Source organism: Ovis canadensis, chromosome 3 (assembly GCF_042477335.2).
Source record: "Ovis canadensis isolate MfBH-ARS-UI-01 breed Bighorn chromosome 3, ARS-UI_OviCan_v2, whole genome shotgun sequence".
Taxonomy (NCBI): Eukaryota; Metazoa; Chordata; class Mammalia; order Artiodactyla; family Bovidae; genus Ovis; species Ovis canadensis.
In genome coordinates, this window is record NC_091247.1 from 91,813,365 (window position 1) to 91,821,277 (window position 7,913).

Here is a 7,913-nt window from a genome sequence, read left to right on the forward strand (position 1 = left end):
GTCCTGGTTAACAATAAAAACTAATGTACATTAAATGTTCAAAGCACATTGTTTTCATTTTAAGCTATAGAATAATAAACTAACAGCAACAGGACTCACATTTTGTGAATAAACAGGGAAAAAATGAGTAATCCTTTCCTGATGTGAATTTCCAGCTTTGCATCTTTTACACTCATTTCACTTGTACTTACGCTCATCTTCTCTTTTTGAACTGGAAGTTCATACTGTGTCCAAACCATCCTTATTATGCTTTGAAGAAAAAGAGGAACTTGTCGGTATTTGCCCTTCTCTTACAATCCCCTGCTGGAAATGGAGACACTTCAGACCTACAAGAATACTGGATTTTGTGATGAAACAGAAAGCAAACAAAAAGAAATTTTCTTTTCATTTTTAGCCACACGACGAGAAACTTTTATTTCATAAGTGTCTTTTGATCCATCAAGAAGAGGGCAACCGGATGCTCAGCCAGGTACTGTGGGGACAGAGAATGGGGTATTAAGTGGGTTTTGGAACCAAATATTGACATTTGGATTTACATTCATTTAAAATTTGGTTTTGGTGGGTATGAAGCCTTAACTCTAAAGAGGGCAATGTTGCATGACTGGTTGGATTTGCAAGCCGGGAGACTTTAGGAGTCATGAGTCTGGTCTGCTGGGATTTCATCCAGTTTTTCAAAACTGAGGTTTAAACTAACGTTAAGTCAGAGGGGTGCGTTTGTGTTTACTGTGAGACAAAGTGAGGGGAAGGACTTTGAAAATACTTTGGGTCATGAGATTTCTGTTAGAGTTGCAAAAGTTCAGAGCTGAAAAGCCGTGGGGGCACTGCTCAGTCCATGCACTCCCCTGAATTAGGAGAAGGCTGCAATCTAGACAGAGAAGTGAAGGATGCTTAGAGGACCCCTGTTATTGATAGGGTCTTTACAGACTTTATCTCAGTCAATCCTTATGACACTGGAGGAGAGAGGTGGAAAATGCAGAGAGACATCAAGTGACTTGCTGCAGATTATGCAATGATTGTCTAAAGATGGGATAGGACCCCATTTTCTGCCACTGTTCCCTTAACAGTTCAGTGACCTTCTATAATACTAATTGTGTTAGCCTGCTCTGGCTGCCATAACCAAATACCACAGACCGGGTGACTTAAACAGAAAGTTACTTTCTCACAATCCTGGAGGCCGGAAGTCCAAGGTAGACAGAATGCCAGCAGGTCTGGCTTCTAAGGCTGCTCTCTTAACTTGCGGATGGCTTCCTTCTCCCTGTGTCCTCCCATGATCTCTCCTTGGGGCATGCATCTCTCAGGTCTCTCTTTGTGTGTCCAAATCTACTCTTCTTATAAGGACACCAGGAAGATTAGAGCTTCAACATATGGATTTCAGGGAGTGGGGTGAACACAATTAAGCCTGTAGCATTAACAGTAACAATAATCTATGAGATTGCTGGAGTCTAATGGAGATCTAAGTACATTCTAGACTACAGCCTTTTTACTCGAAAGGGAGAAAGATAATACCCACTGATCATCTCTGTCCCCGCTGCTTTTCTGTTTAATCTTCTTGATTTGTTAATGACTATGCTGGGTCTTCGTGGCTGCCTGGGCTTTTCCCTGTTTGCGGTGCATGGGGGCTACTCTCCGGCTGTGCTCCGCTGGCTTCTCATTGCTAAGGCTGCTCTTGCTGCAGAGCGCAGGCTCTACGGCTCTCAGGCTTCAGCAGCTGAAGCACACGGGCTCCGGAGCTGCGGCTCCCAGGCTCTGGAGCACAGGCTCAGTAGTTGTGGCTTAGCTGCTCTACGGCATGTGGAATCTTCCTGGATCAGGGATCGAACCCATGTCTCCTGTATTAGCAGGCAGTTTTCAATTCACTGTACCACCAGGGAAGTCCTAACAGCTGTTTTCTAATTTTATCCATAGACTGTAGAATGCTCCATAGACATGAGTTTTATGGGTCCTGATGAAACTCAGTTCTCTAAGGAACTCATGTAACCATTCTGAAGAAAATATCTATTTTTAGAATTAGTCTAAATATTATTTTCCAAAGCACAAATATAGGAAAAAGGACTTCTTCTATGTAATTCACTTATTCTCTGGACATTTTGCTTCAGGTTGAGGGCTGGGGGTTCAGAGCCATAGTCAGGGCCCAAGGGAGCCAGCTGGTTGCAGTCTTGTTCTTTATGCCAGTAGGTAACAGAGTGGATGACCTGAGCTTTGGACTATAGGCAGCATTTATTCTTGAGAGAAATAAGTAACAGGTCAATAGTCTGACTAGGTTTTCTAATCTAGTCACAGACTTCTCTGTGGGTAGGAAGACTCTCCAGTACCCAAACTGAATATGAATTTTTAACATCTTTAAAATCAGCTGAGATTCCTGCCTGATGATCCACGTAAAGTTTTAATCACTTTTGCGGACAAGGTGACTAGATGGCTAACTTTGGGTCCAGTTTATTCTGTTTATATGTGAATATAAAGAACTTTTTGGCTCCTTCCTCTATCTTCTTCCTCTTTTTTCTGTTCTCACTTAAACTCTGACTCATTCAGCGGAAGTCTGACCTATCAAGGGCCGTGTAGGAAGGGAAGGAAGAAACTCTAGCAGCTGTTATCCTTTCTGTGTACCAGTCACTATCCCTTGATTGAGGATTCCCAGCCTGTTGGTGCTAGAGCTGGAATTTACCTCAATCCAGGCATCAAAATACAAAGTAGGCCCTTGCTCACACTCAGGAGTTGTCCCAATCCTTGTTTTCAGGCTCCTTTCCCCATAGTTCTTACCCTGTGCAGTTTCCTCTGCCTAGAAATAGCCTTTCCCCTTTATAGCCTGGTAACTTTGGTTTCATTTAAGAATATTCAAAACTTACCCCCTCCAGGCAGAATTAAATATTCCTCCATGAAAGCCCTGCTGCTGCTGCTGCTGCTGCTGCTGCTAAGTCGCTTCAGTCATGTCTGATTCTGTGCAACCCCATAGATGGCAGCCTACCAGGCTCCGCCATCCCTGGGATTCTCCAGGCAAGAACACTGGAATGGGTTGCCATTTCCTGCTCCAATGCGTGAAAGTGAAAAGTGAAAGCAAATTCGCTCAGTCTTGTCTGACTCTTTGCGACCCCATGGACTGCAGCCTACCAGGTTCCTCCATCCATGGGATTTTCCAGGCAAGAGTACTGAAGTGGGTTGCCATTGCCTTCTCTGATGGAAGCCCTACTGACCTTCAAACTCTTATTGACTTCAGTTCACAATAAGTAAGACATCACTACCCAGTGCCAGGATATATAAATAACTGAAATAAAACTTTGATGAAAAAATATAGAATAGTTACAGCATTCTGATAGTTTAAATTTTATTTCACTTTTTAAATTATATTAATCGTAATACACTTCAGTTGATATCAGTTCAGTACAGTCACTCAGTAGTGTCCGACTCTTTGCGACCCCATGAACCCCAGCATGCCAGGCCTCCCTATCCATCACCAACTCCCAGAGTCTGCCCAAACCCATGTCCATTGAGTCAGTGATGCCATCCAACCATCTCATCCTCTGTCTTCCCCTTATCCTCCCACCTTCAATCTTTCCCAGCATCAGGGTCTTTTCAAAAGAGTCAGCTCTTCACATTAGGTGGCCAAAGTGTTGGAGTTTCAGGTTCAACATCAGTCCTTCCAATGAATATTCAGGACTAATTTCCTTTAGGATGGACTGGTTGGATCTCCTTGCAGTCCAAGGGACTCTCAAGTCTTCTCCAACACCATAGTTCAAAAGCAGCAGTTCTTTGGCGCTCAGCCTTCTTCACAGTCCAACTCTCACAACCATACATGACTACTGGAAAAACCATAGCCTTGACTAGACGGACCTTTGTTGGCAAAGTAATGGCTCTGCTTTTTAATATGCTATCTAGGTTGGTCATAACTTTTCAAGGAGCAAGCATCTTTTAATTTCATGGCTGCAGTCACCATCTGTAGTGATTTTGGAGCCCAAGAATATAAAGTCTCCTACTGTATCCACTGTTTCCCCATCTATTTGCCATGAAGTGATGGGACCGGATGCCATGATCTTAGTTTTCTAACTTTCTTAGTTGAGCTTTAAGCCAACTTTTTCACTCTCCTCTTTCACTTTCATCAAGAGGCCTTTTTTAGTTCTTCTTCACTTTCTGCCATAAGGGTGGTGTCATCTGCACATCTGAGGTTATTGATATTTCTCCCGGCAATCTTGATTCCAGCTTGTGCTTCTTCCAGCCCAGCGTTTCTCATGATGTACTCTGCATATAAGTTAAATAAGCAGGGTGACAATATACAGCCTTGACGTACTCCTTTTCCTATTTGGAACCAGTCTGTTGTTCCATGTTCAGTTCTAATTGTTGCTTCCTGACCTGCATATAGGTTTCTCAATAGGCAGGTCAGGTGGTCTGATATTACCATCTCTTTAATAATTTTCCACAGTTTGTTGTGATCCATACGGTCAAAGGCTTAGACATAGTAAATAAAGCAGAAATAGATGTTTTTCTGGAACTCTCTTGCTTTTTCGATGATCCAATGGATGTGGCAGTTTGATCTCTGGTTCCTCTGCCTTTTCTAAAACCAGCTTGAACATCTGGAAGTTCACGGTTCACATATTGCTAAAGCCTGGCTTGGAGAATTTTGAGCATTTCTTTGCTAGCATGTGAGATGAGTGCAATTGTGCAGTAGTTTGAGCATTCTTTGGCATTGCCTTTCTTTGGGTTTGGAATGAAAACTGACCTTTTCCAGTCCTGTGGCCACTGCTGAGATTTCCAAATTTGCCGGCATACTGAGTGCAGCACTTTCATAGCATCATCTTTCAGGATTTGAAATAGTTCAACTGCAATTCCATCACCTCCACTAGCTTTTCTCCTAGTGATGCTTCCTAAGGCCCACTTGACTTCACATTCCAAGATGTCTGGCTCTAGGTGAGTGATCCCACCATCATGATTATCTGGGTCATGAAGACCTTTTTTGTATAGTTCTTCTGTGTATTCTTGCCACCGCTTCTTAATATCTTCTGCTTCTGTTAGGTTCATACCATTCCTGTCCTTTATTGAGCCCATCTTTTCATGAAATGTTCCCTTGGTATCTCTAATTTTCTTGAAGAGATCTCTAGTCTTTCCCATTCTGTTCTTTTCCTCTATCGCTTTGAATTGATCACTGAGGAAGGCTTTCTTATCTCTTTGCTATTCTTTGGAACTTTCCATTCAAATAGGTATATCTTTCCTTTTCTCCTTTGCTTTTTTTTCTCCTTTGCTTTTTTCCTTTTCTCCTTTGCTTTTTTTTCTCCTTTGCTTTTTGCTTTTCACAGCTATTTGTAAGGTCTCCTCAGACAACCATTTTGCCTTTTTGCATTCCTTTTTCTTGGTTATGGGTTGATCCCTGTCTCCTGAACAATGTCACAAACTTCCATCCATAGTTCATCAGGCACTCTATCAGATGTAGTCCCTTAAATCTATTTCTTACTTCCACCATATAATCATAAGCGATTTGGTTGAGGTCATACCTGAATGGTCTAGTGGTTTTCCCTACTTTCTTCAATTTAAGTCTGAATTTGGCAATAAGGAGTTCATGATCTGAGCCACAGTCAGCTCCCAGTCTCATTTCTGCTGACTGTATAGAGCTTCTCCATCTCTGGCTGCAAAGAATATAATCAATCTGATTTCAGTGTTGACCATCTGGTGATGTCCATGTGTAGAGTCTTCTCTTGTGCTGTTGGAAGAGGGTGTTTGCTCTGATCAGTGCAGTCTCTTGGCAGTATTCTATTTGCCTTTGCCCTGCTTCATTCTGTACGCCAAGGCCAAATTTGCCTGTTACTCCAGGTGTTTCTTAACTTCCTACTTTTGCATTCCAGTCCCCTATAATGAAAAGGACACCTTTTTGGGTGTTAGTTCTAGAAGGTCTTGTAGGTCTTCATAGAACCGTTCAACTTCAGCTTCTTCAGCATTACTGATCAGGGCATCAACTGGATTACCATGATATTGAATGGTTTGCCTTGGGAACGAACAGAGATCATTCTCTCATTTTTGAGACTGCATCCCAGTACTGCATTTCAGACTCTTTTGTTGACCATGATGGCTATTCCATTTCTTCTAAGGGATTCCTGCCCACAGTAGTAAATATAATGGCCATCTGAGTTAAATTCACCCATTCCTGTCCATTTAAGTTCACTGATTCCTAAAATGTCGATGTTCACTCTTACCATCTCCTGTTTGACCACTTCCAATTTGCCTTGATTCATGGACCTAACATTCCAGGTTCCTGTGCAATATTGCTCTTTACAGTTGGGACCTTGCTTCTATCACCAGTCATATCGACAACTGGGTGTTGTTTTTGCTTTGGCTCCATCTCTTCATTCTTTCTGGAGTTATTTCTCCACTGATCTCCAGTAGCATGTTGGGCACCTACCAACCTGGAGAATTCATCTTTCTGTGTCCTATCTTTTTGCCTTTTCATACTGTTCATGGGGTTCTTAAGGCAAGAATACTGAAGTGGTTGCCATTCCCTTCTCCAGTGGACCATGTTTTGTCAGAACTCTCCACCATGACCCATCCTTCTTGGGTGGTCCTACATGGCATGGCTCATAGTTTTATTGAGTTAGACAAGGCTGTGGTCCATGTGATTAGATTGGTTAGTTTTCTGTGATTGTGGTTTTCAATCTGTCTGCCTGCCCTCAGTTGATATCATGACCTGCTAATGAGTTCAGCAGTTTGAAAAGTTGTCTTCAAGGAGACTCTCTCATCCTTTGACAGCTTTTCTTGCTTCTCTTGTCTCTGAAAGCCTCAGATGCTTGGCAGCTCACACAGATGCTCTGGGGTCCAGGTCTTTGGTGTCCCATACATTAGCCATCTAAGAAGTTCCATTTTAATCTCATTTATTTGTCCAGTGATGAAAAGTTTGGCCCTACAAGCATGACAATTTGTATCTTAGCTGGGTGTTCTTCACATATTTGACATTTAAACTAATCATTTCAGACACCTCCTTCCTTTATATAATTTAATTTTTAATAATAGTCATATGACAGGATTAATGATAGTAATGGCAAAAAGGAAACTCAGTGACAATTTTTTTTTAATTTAATGTGGCAAAATACATGTAACATGATATCTACCATCTTAACCATTTTTAAAAAATAGACACTGGGTTTTATTTTATTTATTTTTTGGCCACGCCATATGGATTGCAGGGTCTTAGTTCCTGGAACCAATGCCTCTGCAGTGGAAGCAGAGTCTTGACCACTAGACCGTCAGGGAGCTGCCCTATCTTGGCCACTTTTAAGTGTACAGTTCAGTAGCAGTTATGTATATTCACACTGTGGTAGAATCTCCAGAACTTTTGCATATTGAAAAATTGAAATTGTCTCCATTAAGCAAGAATGCCCCATTTCCACCCTCCCAACATCTCCTAGTGACCACCATTCTACTTCCTGTTTCTATGAATGTTTTGGCTACTCTAGACATTTCATGTGAGTTAAAGCACATAGTATTCATTTTTTATGACTAATTTATTTCAGTTAACACCATGTCCTCAAATTTCAGCAATACTGTAGCTTATGACAGTAGCTTCCTTCCTTTCCTCGGGACAAGGTAATCTCTAAATCCATCCATGTTGCTGCAAATAGCATAATTTCATTCTTTTTTATGTCTGAGTAATATTCCATTGTATATATATACAACTTCTCCATCTATTCCTCTGCTGATGGACATTTAGTTTGCTTAAACCTAGAATATTATTCAGCCATAAAGAAGAATGAAATGATGTCATTGGAAGCAATATGAGTGGATCTAGAGATTATCAGAGTAAGTGAAATAAGTTAGACAGAGAAAGACAAATATCATAAGATACCACCCATATGTGGAATCTACTTTTTAAAAAGAGATACAAATGAACTTATTTACAAAACAGAAACAGACTTACAGATAATGACAACAAACATGGTTAC

At 41.3% G+C, this 7,913-nt stretch overlaps 1 protein-coding gene across 1 annotated transcript in view; it reads left to right on the forward strand.

Annotated features, from left to right (window-relative positions):
* Window positions 1-201: 201 nt before the first annotated feature.
* The window catches only part of NLRC4 (NLR family CARD domain containing 4), a 47,108-nt gene continuing 39,396 nt past the window's right edge, over window positions 202-7,913 (forward strand). The window contains exon 1 of the mRNA XM_069583617.1: window positions 202-469. The gene's annotated coding sequence lies outside the window, so the exon portion shown is untranslated. The remainder of the gene's footprint in view (window positions 470-7,913) is intronic.